This window comes from Microcebus murinus, unplaced genomic scaffold (assembly GCF_040939455.1).
Source record: "Microcebus murinus isolate Inina unplaced genomic scaffold, M.murinus_Inina_mat1.0 scaf031_hap2_Mmur4.0, whole genome shotgun sequence".
Lineage (NCBI taxonomy): Eukaryota > Metazoa > Chordata > Mammalia > Primates > Cheirogaleidae > Microcebus > Microcebus murinus.
In genome coordinates this window covers 1-22,604 of record NW_027438977.1, presented here as the reverse complement: position 1 = coordinate 22,604, position 22,604 = coordinate 1, and the positions used below count along the sequence as shown (strand labels likewise).

The following is a 22,604-nucleotide window of genomic DNA, read 5'->3' as shown; positions in this document are numbered from 1 at the left end:
CGCTGGAGGAAACCTTGAGAGTCTGAGAGGGGAGGGAGTTCCAGAAGAAGGCCAGGATGTCATTTGGAGGGAGTATGTGACCAGAACTCGTCCCGTTGCTTTTGGGGTTCTATGGGCTACACGTAGGAATCTTTGGTGGTGGCACCTGATGTTGGGGGATCCGGAGTCACACCCAGACCTGCTCCACAGGCCTCCTTTTACTTTTCTCTTCGGATTCATTATCTTTAAAAAGTGTCTCTTATCTCTATGATTGCATTTTCTTTTCTCTCTCTTTTCAAGCAGATGATGGGAGTCCAAGTATTAAGGTGACATGTCTTGCCCGTGCCCCCCTCCCCCCTGTGTTCTTATTCATTTACCTCTGATGTCGTTCCAGCGTATTGTGGGGGTACCAATGTTAGGGTCGGGTACGTTGCCCTCTCCCTGCCTCCCCCCTCGGGTCAGAGCCTCAAGTGCGCCCATCCCCCAGTCGGTGCGCACCCACCCCATTCCTAATGGAGGTGTATGCCCATCCCCTCCCCCCACCCGCCCGACACCCACCCGATGAAGGTGATTCCTCTGTGTCCACTTAGGTGTCCATCGGTTCGTACCCATTTGCTGGTGAGCGCGAGCACGTGGTGCTCGTGTGTCCATTCTTGGGCTACCTGGCTTACTGGAACGGGTTCCAGCTCTGGCCAGGAGAACCACGAGAGGTGCCCTCTCACCGCTGCTCCTCCTAGCTGAATAGCACTCCGTGGTGTCCACGCGCCACATTTCATTTACGCACTCGTGGGTCGATGGGCACTCGGGTCGCTTCCAGGTCTTTGCGATTGTGACTTGTGCCCTGACTCTAACCCTAACCCTTACCCAGCCCGTCTCCTCCTCGGCCCCTGCCTGACTGACTCCTTCCCGCCCGGCCTGTCACCTGTCACCGTCCTCTGCCCCTGCCTGACACGCTCCTCCCCGCCCGGGCCGTCACCGTCCTCGGCCCCTGCCTGACGGGGCTCCTCCGTCGCCTGGGCCTTCCAAGGGCTTGGTGTGGACGCTGGTTCCAGGACGCCCTCCCAGGAACCCGGTAGCAGGGCGGCCGCAGCGTCTCGCGCCACCCAACCGTCCGCCGGCCGGCGGCCGTCGCTAAGTGGCCTGCGGGGGACGTGCCCCCACTGTGGGGCGGGCGCCCAGCCTGGTGTCTTCTCTGAGGCCCCGTGGCTGCTTTCCCCCCCCCCCCGCAAGGGGAGAGCCGCGGAGGTGGGGACCGCCTCCTCGTGGGGACGTACACCCAGCTCTCCACGTCGGATTCCGGGGCTCTCTGTCCTGCCAGAAGGCCCAGCTGGCCTGCGGGTCCTTAGAGTGGCAAAAACATCCGAAAACTGAGATTGAGGGTCCGGTGGTTGTCTGCACTTTTGTGCTGGGCACCCCAGGGAGGCCCGGGGGCTGGCTGGACAACGCGGTCTGCTGGGCAGGGGGGGGGGGTTTGGAGGAGCAACTGATGCCCTTTGCACTTTGGGTAGCAAGTGTCTGAGGTGTCTCTGAGCCCTGCGCCATGTCGGGGGTGGGGGGTGGGAGGTCGGGGGGGTGGAGGAGCAGGAGGAGGAGGAGGAGGAGGTGGGAAGGGCCGTGGCCTGCAGTCGTCTTCCCGGGGTGGCTTCTTCCACAGGCTGCTTGGCCTGGGCTCCCTGCACCTGGGCCTTTGGAGGACTGGCCCTGTGCTTGCCAACGCTTCCCCTGCAGGGACCCAGAGCTGGGAGGTTGCATCTCTCAGCCCTGGGTCGGGCAGAGCCCCAGCGGGCCATGCCCACAACCTCTCTCAGCACGGGTCCCCCAGAAGGCTCCTTTGGGACCAGGATTCTCTTGCGGGTGACTCTTTAAGGTCTGGCCCCTGGATGGAGGGGCACCAGGAGTAGAGGAGCAGGAAGGGGAAGGGGGTGGCCATGCGAGGGGACACTTTCAGGCCAAGTCCCAGCTTCAGCCTGATCCTCCTGGGAACCCCGGGGTGTACGTCACACCTCCTGGTTGTCCCGCTCTGAGACAAGGAGCCGGGCTTCGCATTCCCCCAGCAGCCAGTCGTGGGCTGAGGACACCTGGGGCGTTGGGAACTCCCTGGCTTCTCCTTGGCTTAACATCTGGAGCTGCTTGTGAATCGTGCCGCCACACACACCCGAGTGCAGGTGTCTTCTGCACAGACTGCGGGCCTCGCTCTTCTGAATGCCGCTAGCTCGCCACCCACCCACGGGTGAACCTGGTCAGGGTACTTTCTCTCGGGGGCAGACTCTGATCCTGGCGGGCTACCGGTGTTTCTGTTTGCTCGTTTCTTTCTTCCATTTCGGGAAAGGCTTCCTTACTGGGTGTGGAAATCTCCTATGCCTTTCCTCGCCTATTCTGTCAGCTTTCAAATTCTCTTTCAGTTGCCACCCTCACAGATGGATTAGGAAACTCTTTCCGGTGCACTCATTAGTGAAATGACCTCAATGAAGCTGGAATCCAATATCTAATCGCCGATTTTTAGCGAGTCCACACGCCAGGGTGGTCGGGGTCCAATGCAGCCCCGGCCAGGCCCAGGCCCCTTGGACTGGGCCACAGGAGGACGCAGAGGAGGGTCCCGGCCCCCCCCCCCCCCCCCGTCGCGTTGCCGGCAGTTCTCCAAGGGCTTGGGCGTTTTCCAGAGGTAGGAGATGGAGGGGACTGATTTCTTCAGCGCCCCACAAACCACGCCACCCCACCCATGGGACACATCCCTAGAGAGAGAGAGAGACGCCCCATACACTCGCTCCCCTCCCCCATGCGCTGTGCCCCAGCCCGGGCCCGGGGGAATAGGCGGCAGCCCACCCACAGGGTGGGGGGCCCAGCTGAAAGGGGTTGTCGGGGAGGGCGGCCCCTGCCTGGGGTCAAAGGGCGGGCGATCCGCGCGTGCGCAATCGGCGGCGGCGGGCGGCGGCGGGGGCGGCCACGAGCTGGGGGTGGGGGGCGGGTAGGGGAAGGAGGCCAGGCGAGGAGAGGAAGGGGGCTGGAAGGTCTCCACCTTGGCGAGTCCAGCCGTGGAGGCGCATCTTGTGTGAGTGTGAGTGAGTGAGTGTGAGTGTGTGTGTGTGTGTGTGTGTGTGTGTATAGAGAGACAGCCCCCCACCCCGGCCCACCGCTCCCTGCCCGCCCCGCCCCGCCCCGCCTGTCACCCCCGTCCCTCGGAGCCCGCCGGACCCGGCCGGTGAACTCAACAGGCCCGGCCCAGCGCGGGTCAGCGCCGGTGCGGGGCCTGGGGCGGGAGGAGGCGGCGGGGAAGTGCAGAGAGGCTCGGCTTCTTGAGCGGGGCAGGGGCGCCCTCCGCCGTCTAGGGCCACACCACCCTGAACGCGCCCGACCTCGTCTGGTCTGGGAAGCTAAGCAGGGTCGGGCCTGGTTAGTACTTGGATGGGAGACCGCCTGGGAATACCGGGTGCCGTCGGCTTCTTCTTTTTTTTTTTTTTGTTTTGCCTCCTGTTCTGTCCCCTCTCTGGGAGCGAGGCGGCGGCCCGGGGTGGGGGTCACCCCCACCCTCAGCGCCCGCCGCGGTGCCTGGCGCCCCAGCCCGCACCGTGGGGCCTCCTCTTGTCCCAAGCCGCGACACCGCCGTCACGCGGCAGCATGCGTGGCTTCTGGACTGTCAGGTCTCAGACCAAAGGTCTGCTCTGTGGGAACCGACACGCTGGAGGAAACCTTGAGAGTCTGAGAGGGGAGGGAGTTCCAGAAGAAGGCCAGGATGTCATTTGGAGGGAGTATGTGACCAGAACTCGTCCCGTTGCTTTTGGGGTTCTATGGGCTACACGTAGGAATCTTTGGTGGTGGCACCTGATGTTGGGGGATCCGGAGTCACACCCAGACCTGCTCCACAGGCCTCCTTTTACTTTTCTCTTCGGATTCATTATCTTTAAAAAGTGTCTCTTATCTCTATGATTGCATTTTCTTTTCTCTCTCTTTTCAAGCAGATGATGGGAGTCCAAGTATTAAGGTGACATGTCTTGCCCGTGCCCCCCTCCCCCCTGTGTTCTTATTCATTTACCTCTGATGTCGTTCCAGCGTATTGTGGGGGTACCAATGTTAGGGTCGGGTACGTTGCCCTCTCCCTGCCTCCCCCCTCGGGTCAGAGCCTCAAGTGCGCCCATCCCCCAGTCGGTGCGCACCCACCCCATTCCTAATGGAGGTGTATGCCCATCCCCTCCCCCCACCCGCCCGACACCCACCCGATGAAGGTGATTCCTCTGTGTCCACTTAGGTGTCCATCGGTTCGTACCCATTTGCTGGTGAGCGCGAGCACGTGGTGCTCGTGTGTCCATTCTTGGGCTACCTGGCTTACTGGAACGGGTTCCAGCTCTGGCCAGGAGAACCACGAGAGGTGCCCTCTCACCGCTGCTCCTCCTAGCTGAATAGCACTCCGTGGTGTCCACGCGCCACATTTCATTTACGCACTCGTGGGTCGATGGGCACTCGGGTCGCTTCCAGGTCTTTGCGATTGTGACTTGTGCCCTGACTCTAACCCTAACCCTTACCCAGCCCGTCTCCTCCTCGGCCCCTGCCTGACTGACTCCTTCCCGCCCGGCCTGTCACCTGTCACCGTCCTCTGCCCCTGCCTGACACGCTCCTCCCCGCCCGGGCCGTCACCGTCCTCGGCCCCTGCCTGACGGGGCTCCTCCGTCGCCTGGGCCTTCCAAGGGCTTGGTGTGGACGCTGGTTCCAGGACGCCCTCCCAGGAACCCGGTAGCAGGGCGGCCGCAGCGTCTCGCGCCACCCAACCGTCCGCCGGCCGGCGGCCGTCGCTAAGTGGCCTGCGGGGGACGTGCCCCCACTGTGGGGCGGGCGCCCAGCCTGGTGTCTTCTCTGAGGCCCCGTGGCTGCTTTCCCCCCCCCCCGCAAGGGGAGAGCCGCGGAGGTGGGGACCGCCTCCTCGTGGGGACGTACACCCAGCTCTCCACGTCGGATTCCGGGGCTCTCTGTCCTGCCAGAAGGCCCAGCTGGCCTGCGGGTCCTTAGAGTGGCAAAAACATCCGAAAACTGAGATTGAGGGTCCGGTGGTTGTCTGCACTTTTGTGCTGGGCACCCCAGGGAGGCCCGGGGGCTGGCTGGACAACGCGGTCTGCTGGGCGGGGGGGGGGGGTTTGGAGGAGCAACTGATGCCCTTTGCACTTTGGGTAGCAAGTGTCTGAGGTGTCTCTGAGCCCTGCGCCATGTCGGGGGTGGGGGGTGGGAGGTCGGGGGGGGGGTGGAGGAGCAGGAGGAGGAGGAGGAGGAGGTGGGAAGGGCCGTGGCCTGCAGTCGTCTTCCCGGGGTGGCTTCTTCCACAGGCTGCTTGGCCTGGGCTCCCTGCACCTGGGCCTTTGGAGGACTGGCCCTGTGCTTGCCAACGCTTCCCCTGCAGGGACCCAGAGCTGGGAGGTTGCATCTCTCAGCCCTGGGTCGGGCAGAGCCCCAGCGGGCCATGCCCACAACCTCTCTCAGCACGGGTCCCCCAGAAGGCTCCTTTGGGACCAGGATTCTCTTGCGGGTGACTCTTTAAGGTCTGGCCCCTGGATGGAGGGGCACCAGGAGTAGAGGAGCAGGAAGGGGAAGGGGGTGGCCATGCGAGGGGACACTTTCAGGCCAAGTCCCAGCTTCAGCCTGATCCTCCTGGGAACCCCGGGGTGTACGTCACACCTCCTGGTTGTCCCGCTCTGAGACAAGGAGCCGGGCTTCGCATTCCCCCAGCAGCCAGTCGTGGGCTGAGGACACCTGGGGCGTTGGGAACTCCCTGGCTTCTCCTTGGCTTAACATCTGGAGCTGCTTGTGAATCGTGCCGCCACACACACCCGAGTGCAGGTGTCTTCTGCACAGACTGCGGGCCTCGCTCTTCTGAATGCCGCTAGCTCGCCACCCACCCACGGGTGAACCTGGTCAGGGTACTTTCTCTCGGGGGCAGACTCTGATCCTGGCGGGCTACCGGTGTTTCTGTTTGCTCGTTTCTTTCTTCCATTTCGGGAAAGGCTTCCTTACTGGGTGTGGAAATCTCCTATGCCTTTCCTCGCCTATTCTGTCAGCTTTCAAATTCTCTTTCAGTTGCCACCCTCACAGATGGATTAGGAAACTCTTTCCGGTGCACTCATTAGTGAAATGACCTCAATGAAGCTGGAATCCAATATCTAATCGCCGATTTTTAGCGAGTCCACACGCCAGGGTGGTCGGGGTCCAATGCAGCCCCGGCCAGGCCCAGGCCCCTTGGACTGGGCCACAGGAGGACGCAGAGGAGGGTCCCGGCCCCCCCCCCCCCCCCCCCCGGTCGCGTTGCCGGCAGTTCTCCAAGGGCTTGGGCGTTTTCCAGAGGTAGGAGATGGAGGGGACTGATTTCTTCAGCGCCCCACAAACCACGCCACCCCACCCATGGGACACATCCCTAGAGAGAGAGAGAGAGGCCCCATACACTCGCTCCCCTCCCCCATGCGCTGTGCCCCAGCCCGGGCCCGGGGGAATAGGCGGCAGCCCACCCACAGGGTGGGGGGCCCAGCTGAAAGGGGTTGTCGGGGAGGGCGGCCCCTGCCTGGGGTCAAAGGGCGGGCGATCCGCGCGTGCGCAATCGGCGGCGGCGGGCGGCGGCGGGGGCGGCCACGAGCTGGGGGTGGGGGGCGGGTAGGGGAAGGAGGCCAGGCGAGGAGAGGAAGGGGGCTGGAAGGTCTCCACCTTGGCGAGTCCAGCCGTGGAGGCGCATCTTGTGTGAGTGTGAGTGAGTGAGTGTGAGTGTGTGTGTGTGTGTGTTTGTGTGTGTATAGAGAGACAGCCCCCCACCCCGGCCCACCGCTCCCTGCCCGCCCCGCCCCGCCCCGCCTGTCACCCCCGTCCCTCGGAGCCCGCCGGACCCGGCCGGTGAACTCAACAGGCCCGGCCCGGCGCGGGTCAGCGCCGGTGCGGGGCCTGGGGCGGGAGGAGGCGGCGGGGAAGTGCAGAGAGGCTCGGCTTCTTGAGCGGGGCAGGGGCGCCCTCCGCCGTCTAGGGCCACACCACCCTGAACGCGCCCGACCTCGTCTGGTCTGGGAAGCTAAGCAGGGTCGGGCCTGGTTAGTACTTGGATGGGAGACCGCCTGGGAATACCGGGTGCCGTCGGCTTCTTCTTTTTTTTTTTTTTGTTTTGCCTCCTGTTCTGTCCCCTCTCTGGGAGCGAGGCGGCGGCCCGGGGTGGGGGTCACCCCCACCCTCAGCGCCCGCCGCGGTGCCTGGCGCCCCAGCCCGCACCGTGGGGCCTCCTCTTGTCCCAAGCCGCGACACCGCCGTCACGCGGCAGCATGCGTGGCTTCTGGACTGTCAGGTCTCAGACCAAAGGTCTGCTCTGTGGGAACCGACACGCTGGAGGAAACCTTGAGAGTCTGAGAGGGGAGGGAGTTCCAGAAGAAGGCCAGGATGTCATTTGGAGGGAGTATGTGACCAGAACTCGTCCCGTTGCTTTTGGGGTTCTATGGGCTACACGTAGGAATCTTTGGTGGTGGCACCTGATGTTGGGGGATCCGGAGTCACACCCAGACCTGCTCCACAGGCCTCCTTTTACTTTTCTCTTCGGATTCATTATCTTTAAAAAGTGTCTCTTATCTCTATGATTGCATTTTCTTTTCTCTCTCTTTTCAAGCAGATGATGGGAGTCCAAGTATTAAGGTGACATGTGTTGCCCGTGCCCCCCTCCCCCCTGTGTTCTTATTCATTTACCTCTGATGTCGTTCCAGCGTATTGTGGGGGTACCAATGTTAGGGTCGGGTACGTTGCCCTCTCCCTGCCTCCCCCCTCGGGTCAGAGCCTCAAGTGCGCCCATCCCCCAGTCGGTGCGCACCCACCCCATTCCTAATGGAGGTGTATGCCCATCCCCTCCCCCCACCCGCCCGACACCCACCCGATGAAGGTGATTCCTCTGTGTCCACTTAGGTGTCCATCGGTTCGTACCCATTTGCTGGTGAGCGCGAGCACGTGGTGCTCGTGTGTCCATTCTTGGGCTACCTGGCTTACTGGAACGGGTTCCAGCTCTGGCCAGGAGAACCACGAGAGGTGCCCTCTCACCGCTGCTCCTCCTAGCTGAATAGCACTCCGTGGTGTCCACGCGCCACATTTCATTTACGCACTCGTGGGTCGATGGGCACTCGGGTCGCTTCCAGGTCTTTGCGATTGTGACTTGTGCCCTGACTCTAACCCTAACCCTTACCCAGCCCGTCTCCTCCTCGGCCCCTGCCTGACTGACTCCTTCCCGCCCGGCCTGTCACCTGTCACCGTCCTCTGCCCCTGCCTGACACGCTCCTCCCCGCCCGGGCCGTCACCGTCCTCGGCCCCTGCCTGACGGGGCTCCTCCGTCGCCTGGGCCTTCCAAGGGCTTGGTGTGGACGCTGGTTCCAGGACGCCCTCCCAGGAACCCGGTAGCAGGGCGGCCGCAGCGTCTCGCGCCACCCAACCGTCCGCCGGCCGGCGGCCGTCGCTAAGTGGCCTGCGGGGGACGTGCCCCCACTGTGGGGCGGGCGCCCAGCCTGGTGTCTTCTCTGAGGCCCCGTGGCTGCTTTCCCCCCCCCCCCGCAAGGGGAGAGCCGCGGAGGTGGGGACCGCCTCCTCGTGGGGACGTACACCCAGCTCTCCACGTCGGATTCCGGGGCTCTCTGTCCTGCCAGAAGGCCCAGCTGGCCTGCGGGTCCTTAGAGTGGCAAAAACATCCGAAAACTGAGATTGAGGGTCCGGTGGTTGTCTGCACTTTTGTGCTGGGCACCCCAGGGAGGCCCGGGGGCTGGCTGGACAACGCGGTCTGCTGGGCAGGGGGGGGGGGTTTGGAGGAGCAACTGATGCCCTTTGCACTTTGGGTAGCAAGTGTCTGAGGTGTCTCTGAGCCCTGCGCCATGTCGGGGGTGGGGGGTGGGAGGTCGGGGGGGGGGTGGAGGAGCAGGAGGAGGAGGAGGAGGAGGTGGGAAGGGCCGTGGCCTGCAGTCGTCTTCCCGGGGTGGCTTCTTCCACAGGCTGCTTGGCCTGGGCTCCCTGCACCTGGGCCTTTGGAGGACTGGCCCTGTGCTTGCCAACGCTTCCCCTGCAGGGACCCAGAGCTGGGAGGTTGCATCTCTCAGCCCTGGGTCGGGCAGAGCCCCAGCGGGCCATGCCCACAACCTCTCTCAGCACGGGTCCCCCAGAAGGCTCCTTTGGGACCAGGATTCTCTTGCGGGTGACTCTTTAAGGTCTGGCCCCTGGATGGAGGGGCACCAGGAGTAGAGGAGCAGGAAGGGGAAGGGGGTGGCCATGCGAGGGGACACTTTCAGGCCAAGTCCCAGCTTCAGCCTGATCCTCCTGGGAACCCCGGGGTGTACGTCACACCTCCTGGTTGTCCCGCTCTGAGACAAGGAGCCGGGCTTCGCATTCCCCCAGCAGCCAGTCGTGGGCTGAGGACACCTGGGGCGTTGGGAACTCCCTGGCTTCTCCTTGGCTTAACATCTGGAGCTGCTTGTGAATCGTGCCGCCACACACACCCGAGTGCAGGTGTCTTCTGCACAGACTGCGGGCCTCGCTCTTCTGAATGCCGCTAGCTCGCCACCCACCCACGGGTGAACCTGGTCAGGGTACTTTCTCTCGGGGGCAGACTCTGATCCTGGCGGGCTACCGGTGTTTCTGTTTGCTCGTTTCTTTCTTCCATTTCGGGAAAGGCTTCCTTACTGGGTGTGGAAATCTCCTATGCCTTTCCTCGCCTATTCTGTCAGCTTTCAAATTCTCTTTCAGTTGCCACCCTCACAGATGGATTAGGAAACTCTTTCCGGTGCACTCATTAGTGAAATGACCTCAATGAAGCTGGAATCCAATATCTAATCGCCGATTTTTAGCGAGTCCACACGCCAGGGTGGTCGGGGTCCAATGCAGCCCCGGCCAGGCCCAGGCCCCTTGGACTGGGCCACAGGAGGACGCAGAGGAGGGTCCCGGCCCCCCCCCCCCCCCCCCCCCCGTCGCGTTGCCGGCAGTTCTCCAAGGGCTTGGGCGTTTTCCAGAGGTAGGAGATGGAGGGGACTGATTTCTTCAGCGCCCCACAAACCACGCCACCCCACCCATGGGACACATCCCTAGAGAGAGAGAGAGACGCCCCATACACTCGCTCCCCTCCCCCATGCGCTGTGCCCCAGCCCGGGCCCGGGGGAATAGGCGGCAGCCCACCCACAGGGTGGGGGGCCCAGCTGAAAGGGGTTGTCGGGGAGGGCGGCCCCTGCCTGGGGTCAAAGGGCGGGCGATCCGCGCGTGCGCAATCGGCGGCGGCGGGCGGCGGCGGGGGCGGCCACGAGCTGGGGGTGGGGGGCGGGTAGGGGAAGGAGGCCAGGCGAGGAGAGGAAGGGGGCTGGAAGGTCTCCACCTTGGCGAGTCCAGCCGTGGAGGCGCATCTTGTGTGAGTGTGAGTGAGTGAGTGTGAGTGTGTGTGTGTGTGTGTTTGTGTGTGTATAGAGAGACAGCCCCCCACCCCGGCCCACCGCTCCCTGCCCGCCCCGCCCCGCCCCGCCTGTCACCCCCGTCCCTCGGAGCCCGCCGGACCCGGCCGGTGAACTCAACAGGCCCGGCCCGGCGCGGGTCAGCGCCGGTGCGGGGCCTGGGGCGGGAGGAGGCGGCGGGGAAGTGCAGAGAGGCTCGGCTTCTTGAGCGGGGCAGGGGCGCCCTCCGCCGTCTAGGGCCACACCACCCTGAACGCGCCCGACCTCGTCTGGTCTGGGAAGCTAAGCAGGGTCGGGCCTGGTTAGTACTTGGATGGGAGACCGCCTGGGAATACCGGGTGCCGTCGGCTTCTTCTTTTTTTTTTTTTTGTTTTGCCTCCTGTTCTGTCCCCTCTCTGGGAGCGAGGCGGCGGCCCGGGGTGGGGGTCACCCCCACCCTCAGCGCCCGCCGCGGTGCCTGGCGCCCCAGCCCGCACCGTGGGGCCTCCTCTTGTCCCAAGCCGCGACACCGCCGTCACGCGGCAGCATGCGTGGCTTCTGGACTGTCAGGTCTCAGACCAAAGGTCTGCTCTGTGGGAACCGACACGCTGGAGGAAACCTTGAGAGTCTGAGAGGGGAGGGAGTTCCAGAAGAAGGCCAGGATGTCATTTGGAGGGAGTATGTGACCAGAACTCGTCCCGTTGCTTTTGGGGTTCTATGGGCTACACGTAGGAATCTTTGGTGGTGGCACCTGATGTTGGGGGATCCGGAGTCACACCCAGACCTGCTCCACAGGCCTCCTTTTACTTTTCTCTTCGGATTCATTATCTTTAAAAAGTGTCTCTTATCTCTATGATTGCATTTTCTTTTCTCTCTCTTTTCAAGCAGATGATGGGAGTCCAAGTATTAAGGTGACATGTGTTGCCCGTGCCCCCCTCCCCCCTGTGTTCTTATTCATTTACCTCTGATGTCGTTCCAGCGTATTGTGGGGGTACCAATGTTAGGGTCGGGTACGTTGCCCTCTCCCTGCCTCCCCCCTCGGGTCAGAGCCTCAAGTGCGCCCATCCCCCAGTCGGTGCGCACCCACCCCATTCCTAATGGAGGTGTATGCCCATCCCCTCCCCCCACCCGCCCGACACCCACCCGATGAAGGTGATTCCTCTGTGTCCACTTAGGTGTCCATCGGTTCGTACCCATTTGCTGGTGAGCGCGAGCACGTGGTGCTCGTGTGTCCATTCTTGGGCTACCTGGCTTACTGGAACGGGTTCCAGCTCTGGCCAGGAGAACCACGAGAGGTGCCCTCTCACCGCTGCTCCTCCTAGCTGAATAGCACTCCGTGGTGTCCACGCGCCACATTTCATTTACGCACTCGTGGGTCGATGGGCACTCGGGTCGCTTCCAGGTCTTTGCGATTGTGACTTGTGCCCTGACTCTAACCCTAACCCTTACCCAGCCCGTCTCCTCCTCGGCCCCTGCCTGACTGACTCCTTCCCGCCCGGCCTGTCACCTGTCACCGTCCTCTGCCCCTGCCTGACACGCTCCTCCCCGCCCGGGCCGTCACCGTCCTCGGCCCCTGCCTGACGGGGCTCCTCCGTCGCCTGGGCCTTCCAAGGGCTTGGTGTGGACGCTGGTTCCAGGACGCCCTCCCAGGAACCCGGTAGCAGGGCGGCCGCAGCGTCTCGCGCCACCCAACCGTCCGCCGGCCGGCGGCCGTCGCTAAGTGGCCTGCGGGGGACGTGCCCCCACTGTGGGGCGGGCGCCCAGCCTGGTGTCTTCTCTGAGGCCCCGTGGCTGCTTTCCCCCCCCCCCCGCAAGGGGAGAGCCGCGGAGGTGGGGACCGCCTCCTCGTGGGGACGTACACCCAGCTCTCCACGTCGGATTCCGGGGCTCTCTGTCCTGCCAGAAGGCCCAGCTGGCCTGCGGGTCCTTAGAGTGGCAAAAACATCCGAAAACTGAGATTGAGGGTCCGGTGTTTTGTGCTGGGCACCCCAGGGAGGCCCGGGGGCTGGCTGGACAACGCGGTCTGCTGGGCAGGGGGGGGGGGTTTGGAGGAGCAACTGATGCCCTTTGCACTTTGGGTAGCAAGTGTCTGAGGTGTCTCTGAGCCCTGCGCCATGTCGGGGGTGGGGGGTGGGAGGTCGGGGGGGGGGTGGAGGAGCAGGAGGAGGAGGAGGAGGAGGTGGGAAGGGCCGTGGCCTGCAGTCGTCTTCCCGGGGTGGCTTCTTCCACAGGCTGCTTGGCCTGGGCTCCCTGCACCTGGGCCTTTGGAGGACTGGCCCTGTGCTTGCCAACGCTTCCCCTGCAGGGACCCAGAGCTGGGAGGTTGCATCTCTCAGCCCTGGGTCGGGCAGAGCCCCAGCGGGCCATGCCCACAACCTCTCTCAGCACGGGTCCCCCAGAAGGCTCCTTTGGGACCAGGATTCTCTTGCGGGTGACTCTTTAAGGTCTGGCCCCTGGATGGAGGGGCACCAGGAGTAGAGGAGCAGGAAGGGGAAGGGGGTGGCCATGCGAGGGGACACTTTCAGGCCAAGTCCCAGCTTCAGCCTGATCCTCCTGGGAACCCCGGGGTGTACGTCACACCTCCTGGTTGTCCCGCTCTGAGACAAGGAGCCGGGCTTCGCATTCCCCCAGCAGCCAGTCGTGGGCTGAGGACACCTGGGGCGTTGGGAACTCCCTGGCTTCTCCTTGGCTTAACATCTGGAGCTGCTTGTGAATCGTGCCGCCACACACACCCGAGTGCAGGTGTCTTCTGCACAGACTGCGGGCCTCGCTCTTCTGAATGCTTCTGAATGCCGCTAGCTCGCCACCCACCCACGGGTGAACCTGGTCAGGGTACTTTCTCTCGGGGGCAGACTCTGATCCTGGCGGGCTACCGGTGTTTCTGTTTGCTCGTTTCTTTCTTCCATTTCGGGAAAGGCTTCCTTACTGGGTGTGGAAATCTCCTATGCCTTTCCTCGCCTATTCTGTCAGCTTTCAAATTCTCTTTCAGTTGCCACCCTCACAGATGGATTAGGAAACTCTTTCCGGTGCACTCATTAGTGAAATGACCTCAATGAAGCTGGAATCCAATATCTAATCGCCGATTTTTAGCGAGTCCACACGCCAGGGTGGTCGGGGTCCAATGCAGCCCCGGCCAGGCCCAGGCCCCTTGGACTGGGCCACAGGAGGACGCAGAGGAGGGTCCCGGCCCCCCCCCCCCCCCCCCGTCGCGTTGCCGGCAGTTCTCCAAGGGCTTGGGCGTTTTCCAGAGGTAGGAGATGGAGGGGACTGATTTCTTCAGCGCCCCACAAACCACGCCACCCCACCCATGGGACACATCCCTAGAGAGAGAGAGAGACGCCCCATACACTCGCTCCCCTCCCCCATGCGCTGTGCCCCAGCCCGGGCCCGGGGGAATAGGCGGCAGCCCACCCACAGGGTGGGGGGCCCAGCTGAAAGGGGTTGTCGGGGAGGGCGGCCCCTGCCTGGGGTCAAAGGGCGGGCGATCCGCGCGTGCGCAATCGGCGGCGGCGGGCGGCGGCGGGGGCGGCCACGAGCTGGGGGTGGGGGGCGGGTAGGGGAAGGAGGCCAGGCGAGGAGAGGAAGGGGGCTGGAAGGTCTCCACCTTGGCGAGTCCAGCCGTGGAGGCGCATCTTGTGTGAGTGTGAGTGAGTGAGTGTGAGTGTGTGTGTGTGTGTGTTTGTGTGTGTATAGAGAGACAGCCCCCCACCCCGGCCCACCGCTCCCTGCCCGCCCCGCCCCGCCCCGCCTGTCACCCCCGTCCCTCGGAGCCCGCCGGACCCGGCCGGTGAACTCAACAGGCCCGGCCCGGCGCGGGTCAGCGCCGGTGCGGGGCCTGGGGCGGGAGGAGGCGGCGGGGAAGTGCAGAGAGGCTCGGCTTCTTGAGCGGGGCAGGGGCGCCCTCCGCCGTCTAGGGCCACACCACCCTGAACGCGCCCGACCTCGTCTGGTCTGGGAAGCTAAGCAGGGTCGGGCCTGGTTAGTACTTGGATGGGAGACCGCCTGGGAATACCGGGTGCCGTCGGCTTCTTCTTTTTTTTTTTTTTGTTTTGCCTCCTGTTCTGTCCCCTCTCTGGGAGCGAGGCGGCGGCCCGGGGTGGGGGTCACCCCCACCCTCAGCGCCCGCCGCGGTGCCTGGCGCCCCAGCCCGCACCGTGGGGCCTCCTCTTGTCCCAAGCCGCGACACCGCCGTCACGCGGCAGCATGCGTGGCTTCTGGACTGTCAGGTCTCAGACCAAAGGTCTGCTCTGTGGGAACCGACACGCTGGAGGAAACCTTGAGAGTCTGAGAGGGGAGGGAGTTCCAGAAGAAGGCCAGGATGTCATTTGGAGGGAGTATGTGACCAGAACTCGTCCCGTTGCTTTTGGGGTTCTATGGGCTACACGTAGGAATCTTTGGTGGTGGCACCTGATGTTGGGGGATCCGGAGTCACACCCAGACCTGCTCCACAGGCCTCCTTTTACTTTTCTCTTCGGATTCATTATCTTTAAAAAGTGTCTCTTATCTCTATGATTGCATTTTCTTTTCTCTCTCTTTTCAAGCAGATGATGGGAGTCCAAGTATTAAGGTGACATGTCTTGCCCGTGCCCCCCTCCCCCCTGTGTTCTTATTCATTTACCTCTGATGTCGTTCCAGCGTATTGTGGGGGTACCAATGTTAGGGTCGGGTACGTTGCCCTCTCCCTGCCTCCCCCCTCGGGTCAGAGCCTCAAGTGCGCCCATCCCCCAGTCGGTGCGCACCCACCCCATTCCTAATGGAGGTGTATGCCCATCCCCTCCCCCCACCCGCCCGACACCCACCCGATGAAGGTGATTCCTCTGTGTCCACTTAGGTGTCCATCGGTTCGTACCCATTTGCTGGTGAGCGCGAGCACGTGGTGCTCGTGTGTCCATTCTTGGGCTACCTGGCTTACTGGAACGGGTTCCAGCTCTGGCCAGGAGAACCACGAGAGGTGCCCTCTCACCGCTGCTCCTCCTAGCTGAATAGCACTCCGTGGTGTCCACGCGCCACATTTCATTTACGCACTCGTGGGTCGATGGGCACTCGGGTCGCTTCCAGGTCTTTGCGATTGTGACTTGTGCCCTGACTCTAACCCTAACCCTTACCCAGCCCGTCTCCTCCTCGGCCCCTGCCTGACTGACTCCTTCCCGCCCGGCCTGTCACCTGTCACCGTCCTCTGCCCCTGCCTGACACGCTCCTCCCCGCCCGGGCCGTCACCGTCCTCGGCCCCTGCCTGACGGGGCTCCTCCGTCGCCTGGGCCTTCCAAGGGCTTGGTGTGGACGCTGGTTCCAGGACGCCCTCCCAGGAACCCGGTAGCAGGGCGGCCGCAGCGTCTCGCGCCACCCAACCGTCCGCCGGCCGGCGGCCGTCGCTAAGTGGCCTGCGGGGGACGTGCCCCCACTGTGGGGCGGGCGCCCAGCCTGGTGTCTTCTCTGAGGCCCCGTGGCTGCTTTCCCCCCCCCCCCCGCAAGGGGAGAGCCGCGGAGGTGGGGACCGCCTCCTCGTGGGGACGTACACCCAGCTCTCCACGTCGGATTCCGGGGCTCTCTGTCCTGCCAGAAGGCCCAGCTGGCCTGCGGGTCCTTAGAGTGGCAAAAACATCCGAAAACTGAGATTGAGGGTCCGGTGGTTGTCTGCACTTTTGTGCTGGGCACCCCAGGGAGGCCCGGGGGCTGGCTGGACAACGCGGTCTGCTGGGCAGGGGGGGGGGGTTTGGAGGAGCAACTGATGCCCTTTGCACTTTGGGTAGCAAGTGTCTGAGGTGTCTCTGAGCCCTGCGCCATGTCGGGGGTGGGGGGTGGGAGGTCGGGGGGGTGGAGGAGCAGGAGGAGGAGGAGGAGGAGGTGGGAAGGGCCGTGGCCTGCAGTCGTCTTCCCGGGGTGGCTTCTTCCACAGGCTGCTTGGCCTGGGCTCCCTGCACCTGGGCCTTTGGAGGACTGGCCCTGTGCTTGCCAACGCTTCCCCTGCAGGGACCCAGAGCTGGGAGGTTGCATCTCTCAGCCCTGGGTCGGGCAGAGCCCCAGCGGGCCATGCCCACAACCTCTCTCAGCACGGGTCCCCCAGAAGGCTCCTTTGGGACCAGGATTCTCTTGCGGGTGACTCTTTAAGGTCTGGCCCCTGGATGGAGGGGCACCAGGAGTAGAGGAGCAGGAAGGGGAAGGGGGTGGCCATGCGAGGGGACACTTTCAGGCCAAGTCCCAGCTTCAGCCTGATCCTCCTGGGAACCCCGGGGTGTACGTCACACCTCCTGGTTGTCCCGCTCTGAGACAAGGAGCCGGGCTTCGCATTCCCCCAGCAGCCAGTCGTGGGCTGAGGACACCTGGGGCGTTGGGAACTCCCTGGCTTCTCCTTGGCTTAACATCTGGAGCTGCTTGTGAATCGTGCCGCCACACACACCCGAGTGCAGGTGTCTTCTGCACAGACTGCGGGCCTCGCTCTTCTGAATGCCGCTAGCTCGCCACCCACCCACGGGTGAACCTGGTCAGGGTACTTTCTCTCGGGGGCAGACTCTGATCCTGGCGGGCTACCGGTGTTTCTGTTTGCTCGTTTCTTTCTTCCATTTCGGGAAAGGCTTCCTTACTGGGTGTGGAAATCTCCTATGCCTTTCCTCGCCTATTCTGTCAGCTTTCAAATTCTCTTTCAGTTGCCACCCTCACAGATGGATTAGGAAACTCTTTCCGGTGCACTCATTAGTGAAATGACCTCAATGAAGCTGGTTAGCGAGTCCACACGCCAGGGTGGTCGGGGTCCAATGCAGCCCCGGCCAGGCCCAGGCCCCTTGGACTGGGCCACAGGAGGACGCAGAGGAGGGTCCCGGCCCCCCCCCCCCCCCCCCGGTCGCGTTGCCGGCAGTTCTCCAAGGGCTTGGGCGTTTTCCAGAGGTAGGAGATGGAGGGGACTGATTTCTTCAGCGCCCCACAAACCACGCCACCCCACCCATGGGACACATCCCTAGAGAGAGAGAGAGACGCCCCATACACTCGCTCCCCTCCCCCATGCGCTGTGCCCCAGCCCGGGCCCGGGGGAATAGGCGGCAGCCCACCCACAGGGTGGGGGGCCCAGCTGAAAGGGGTTGTCGGGGAGGGCGGCCCCTGCCTGGGGTCAAAGGGCGGGCGATCCGCGCGTGCGCAATCGGCGGCGGCGGGCGTTTGCGGGGGCGGCCACGAGCTGGGGGTGGGGGGCGGGTAGGGGAAGGAGGCCAGGCGAGGAGAGGAAGGGGGCTGGAAGGTCTCCACCTTGGCGAGTCCAGCCGTGGAGGCGCATCTTGTGTGAGTGTGAGTGAGTGAGTGTGAGTGTGTGTGTGTGTGTGTTTGTGTGTGTATAGAGAGACAGCCCCCCACCCCGGCCCACCGCTCCCTGCCTGCCCCGCCCCGCCCCGCCTGTCACCCCCGTCCCTCGGAGCCCGCCGGACCCGGCCGGTGAACTCAACAGGCCCGGCCCGGCGCGGGTCAGCGCCGGTGCGGGGCCTGGGGCGGGAGGAGGCGGCGGGGAAGTGCAGAGAGGCTCGGCTTCTTGAGCGGGGCAGGGGCGCCCTCCGCCGTCTAGGGCCACACCACCCTGAACGCGCCCGACCTCGTCTGGTCTGGGAAGCTAAGCAGGGTCGGGCCTGGTTAGTACTTGGATGGGAGACCGCCTGGGAATACCGGGTGCCGTCGGCTTCTTCTTTTTTTTTTTTTTGTTTTGCCTCCTGTTCTGTCCCCTCTCTGGGAGCGAGGCGGCGGCCCGGGGTGGGGGTCACCCCCACCCTCAGCGCCCGCCGCGGTGCCTGGCGCCCCAGCCCGCACCGTGGGGCCTCCTCTTGTCCCAAGCCGCGACACCGCCGTCACGCGGCAGCATGCGTGGCTTCTGGACTGTCAGGTCTCAGACCAAAGGTCTGCTCTGTGGGAACCGACACGCTGGAGGAAACCTTGAGAGTCTGAGAGGGGAGGGAGTTCCAGAAGAAGGCCAGGATGTCATTTGGAGGGAGTATGTGACCAGAACTCGTCCCGTTGCTTTTGGGGTTCTATGGGCTACACGTAGGAATCTTTGGTGGTGGCACCTGATGTTGGGGGATCCGGAGTCACACCCAGACCTGCTCCACAGGCCTCCTTTTACTTTTCTCTTCGGATTCATTATCTTTAAAAAGTGTCTCTTATCTCTATGATTGCATTTTCTTTTCTCTCTCTTTTCAAGCAGATGATGGGAGTCCAAGTATTAAGGTGACATGTGTTGCCCGTGCCCCCCTCCCCCCTGTGTTCTTATTCATTTACCTCTGATGTCGTTCCAGCGTATTGTGGGGGTACCAATGTTAGGGTCGGGTACGTTGCCCTCTCCCTGCCTCCCCCCTCGGGTCAGAGCCTCAAGTGCGCCCATCCCCCAGTCGGTGCGCACCCACCCCATTCCTAATGGAGGTGTATGCCCATCCCCTCCCCCCACCCGCCCGACACCCACCCGATGAAGGTGATTCCTCTGTGTCCACTTAGGTGTCCATCGGTTCGTACCCATTTGCTGGTGAGCGCGAGCACGTGGTGCTCGTGTGTCCATTCTTGGGCTACCTGGCTTACTGGAACGGGTTCCAGCTCTGGCCAGGAGAACCACGAGAGGTGCCCTCTCACCGCTGCTCCTCCTAGCTGAATAGCACTCCGTGGTGTCCACGCGCCACATTTCATTTACGCACTCGTGGGTCGATGGGCACTCGGGTCGCTTCCAGGTCTTTGCGATTGTGACTTGTGCCCTGACTCTAACCCTAACCCTTACCCAGCCCGTCTCCTCCTCGGCCCCTGCCTGACTGACTCCTTCCCGCCCGGCCTGTCACCGTCCTCTGCCCCTGCCTGACACGCTCCTCCCCGCCCGGGCCGTCACCGTCCTCGGCCCCTGCCTGACGGGGCTCCTCCGTCGCCTGGGCCTTCCAAGGGCTTGGTGTGGACGCTGGTTCCAGGACGCCCTCCCAGGAACCCGGTAGCAGGGCGGCCGCAGCGTCTCGCGCCACCCAACCGTCCGCCGGCCGGCGGCCGTCGCTAAGTGGCCTGCGGGGGACGTGCCCCCACTGTGGGGCGGGCGCCCAGCCTGGTGTCTTCTCTGAGGCCCCGTGGCTGCTTTCCCCCCCCCCCCGCAAGGGGAGAGCCGCGGAGGTGGGGACCGCCTCCTCGTGGGGACGTACACCCAGCTCTCCACGTCGGATTCCGGGGCTCTCTGTCCTGCCAGAAGGCCCAGCTGGCCTGCGGGTCCTTAGAGTGGCAAAAACATCCGAAAACTGAGATTGAGGGTCCGGTGGTTGTCTGCACTTTTGTGCTGGGCACCCCAGGGAGGCCCGGGGGCTGGCTGGACAACGCGGTCTGCTGGGCAGGGGGGGGGGGTTTGGAGGAGCAACTGATGCCCTTTGCACTTTGGGTAGCAAGTGTCTGAGGTGTCTCTGAGCCCTGCGCCATGTCGGGGGTGGGGGGTGGGAGGTCGGGGGGGTGGAGGAGCAGGAGGAGGAGGAGGAGGAGGTGGGAAGGGCCGTGGCCTGCAGTCGTCTTCCCGGGGTGGCTTCTTCCACAGGCTGCTTGGCCTGGGCTCCCTGCACCTGGGCCTTTGGAGGACTGGCCCTGTGCTTGCCAACGCTTCCCCTGCAGGGACCCAGAGCTGGGAGGTTGCATCTCTCAGCCCTGGGTCGGGCAGAGCCCCAGCGGGCCATGCCCACAACCTCTCTCAGCACGGGTCCCCCAGAAGGCTCCTTTGGGACCAGGATTCTCTTGCGGGTGACTCTTTAAGGTCTGGCCCCTGGATGGAGGGGCACCAGGAGTAGAGGAGCAGGAAGGGGAAGGGGGTGGCCATGCGAGGGGACACTTTCAGGCCAAGTCCCAGCTTCAGCCTGATCCTCCTGGGAACCCCGGGGTGTACGTCACACCTCCTGGTTGTCCCGCTCTGAGACAAGGAGCCGGGCTTCGCATTCCCCCAGCAGCCAGTCGTGGGCTGAGGACACCTGGGGCGTTGGGAACTCCCTGGCTTCTCCTTGGCTTAACATCTGGAGCTGCTTGTGAATCGTGCCGCCACACACACCCGAGTGCAGGTGTCTTCTGCACAGACTGCGGGCCTCGCTCTTCTGAATGCCGCTAGCTCGCCACCCACCCACGGGTGAACCTGGTCAGGGTACTTTCTCTCGGGGGCAGACTCTGATCCTGGCGGGCTACCGGTGTTTCTGTTTGCTCGTTTCTTTCTTCCATTTCGGGAAAGGCTTCCTTACTGGGTGTGGAAATCTCCTATGCCTTTCCTCGCCTATTCTGTCAGCTTTCAAATTCTCTTTCAGTTGCCACCCTCACAGATGGATTAGGAAACTCTTTCCGGTGCACTCATTAGTGAAATGACCTCAATGAAGCTGGAATCCAATATCTAATCGCCGATTTTTAGCGAGTCCACACGCCAGGGTGGTCGGGGTCCAATGCAGCCCCGGCCAGGCCCAGGCCCCTTGGACTGGGCCACAGGAGGACGCAGAGGAGGGTCCCGGCCCCCCCCCCCCCCCCCCGGTCGCGTTGCCGGCAGTTCTCCAAGGGCTTGGGCGTTTTCCAGAGGTAGGAGATGGAGGGGACTGATTTCTTCAGCGCCCCACAAACCACGCCACCCCACCCATGGGACACATCCCTAGAGAGGGAGAGAGACGCCCCATACACTCGCTCCCCTCCCCCATGCGCTGTGCCCCAGCCCGGGCCCGGGGGAATAGGCGGCAGCCCACCCACAGGGTGGGGGGCCCAGCTGAAAGGGGTTGTCGGGGAGGGCGGCCCCTGCCTGGGGTCAAAGGGCGGGCGATCCGCGCGTGCGCAATCGGCGGCGGCTGCGGCGGCGGCGGCGGCGGCGGCGGGGGCGGCCACGAGCTGGGGGTGGGGGGCGGGTAGGGGAAGGAGGCCAGGCGAGGAGAGGAAGGGGGCTGGAAGGTCTCCACCTTGGCGAGTCCAGCCGTGGAGGCGCATCTTGTGTGAGTGTGAGTGAGTGAGTGTGAGTGTGTGTGTGTGTGTGTTTGTGTGTGTATAGAGAGACAGCCCCCCACCCCGGCCCACCGCTCCCTGCCCGCCCCGCCCCGCCCCGCCTGTCACCCCCGTCCCTCGGAGCCCGCCGGACCCGGCCGGTGAACTCAACAGGCCCGGCCCGGCGCGGGTCAGCGCCGGTGCGGGGCCTGGGGCGGGAGGAGGCGGCGGGGAAGTGCAGAGAGGCTCGGCTTCTTGAGCGGGGCAGGGGCGCCCTCCGCCGTCTAGGGCCACACCACCCTGAACGCGCCCGACCTCGTCTGGTCTGGGAAGCTAAGCAGGGTCGGGCCTGGTTAGTACTTGGATGGGAGACCGCCTGGGAATACCGGGTGCCGTCGGCTTCTTCTTTTTTTTTTTTTTGTTTTGCCTCCTGTTCTGTCCCCTCTCTGGGAGCGAGGCGGCGGCCCGGGGTGGGGGTCACCCCCACCCTCAGCGCCCGCCGCGGTGCCTGGCGCCCCAGCCCGCACCGTGGGGCCTCCTCTTGTCCCAAGCCGCGACACCGCCGTCACGCGGCAGCATGCGTGGCTTCTGGACTGTCAGGTCTCAGACCAAAGGTCTGCTCTGTGGGAACCGACACGCTGGAGGAAACCTTGAGAGTCTGAGAGGGGAGGGAGTTCCAGAAGAAGGCCAGGATGTCATTTGGAGGGAGTATGTGACCAGAACTCGTCCCGTTGCTTTTGGGGTTCTATGGGCTACACGTAGGAATCTTTGGTGGTGGCACCTGATGTTGGGGGATCCGGAGTCACACCCAGACCTGCTCCACAGGCCTCCTTTTACTTTTCTCTTCGGATTCATTATCTTTAAAAAGTGTCTCTTATCTCTATGATTGCATTTTCTTTTCTCTCTCTTTTCAAGCAGATGATGGGAGTCCAAGTATTAAGGTGACATGTGTTGCCCGTGCCCCCCTCCCCCCTGTGTTCTTATTCATTTACCTCTGATGTCGTTCCAGCGTATTGTGGGGGTACCAATGTTAGGGTCGGGTACGTTGCCCTCTCCCTGCCTCCCCCCTCGGGTCAGAGCCTCAAGTGCGCCCATCCCCCAGTCGGTGCGCACCCACCCCATTCCTAATGGAGGTGTATGCCCATCCCCTCCCCCCACCCGCCCGACACCCACCCGATGAAGGTGATTCCTCTGTGTCCACTTAGGTGTCCATCGGTTCGTACCCATTTGCTGGTGAGCGCGAGCACGTGGTGCTCGTGTGTCCATTCTTGGGCTACCTGGCTTACTGGAACGGGTTCCAGCTCTGGCCAGGAGAAC

General features: G+C 63.7%; 6 non-coding genes across 6 annotated transcripts; all 6 read left to right on the top strand.

Annotated features, from left to right (window-relative positions):
* The first annotated feature begins 3,299 nt into the window (after positions 1 to 3,299).
* LOC142868409 (5S ribosomal RNA) lies at positions 3,300 to 3,418 on the top strand. Its single transcript, XR_012917412.1, has one exon. It is a non-coding gene; the product is annotated as a 5S ribosomal RNA (ribosomal RNA).
* A 3,540-nt stretch (positions 3,419 to 6,958) lies between these two features.
* On the top strand, positions 6,959 to 7,077 carry LOC142868464 (5S ribosomal RNA). Its single transcript, XR_012917465.1, has one exon. It is a non-coding gene; the product is annotated as a 5S ribosomal RNA (ribosomal RNA).
* A 3,542-nt stretch (positions 7,078 to 10,619) lies between these two features.
* Positions 10,620 to 10,738, top strand: LOC142868452 (5S ribosomal RNA). The gene has a single exon (XR_012917454.1). It is a non-coding gene; the product is annotated as a 5S ribosomal RNA (ribosomal RNA).
* Positions 10,739 to 14,275: 3,537 nt separating this feature from the next.
* On the top strand, positions 14,276 to 14,394 carry LOC142868441 (5S ribosomal RNA). The gene has a single exon (XR_012917443.1). It is a non-coding gene; the product is annotated as a 5S ribosomal RNA (ribosomal RNA).
* Positions 14,395 to 17,907: 3,513 nt separating this feature from the next.
* Positions 17,908 to 18,026, top strand: LOC142868430 (5S ribosomal RNA). Its single transcript, XR_012917432.1, has one exon. It is a non-coding gene; the product is annotated as a 5S ribosomal RNA (ribosomal RNA).
* A 3,543-nt stretch (positions 18,027 to 21,569) lies between these two features.
* LOC142868403 (5S ribosomal RNA) lies at positions 21,570 to 21,688 on the top strand. Its single transcript, XR_012917406.1, has one exon. It is a non-coding gene; the product is annotated as a 5S ribosomal RNA (ribosomal RNA).
* Positions 21,689 to 22,604: the final 916 nt, after the last annotated feature.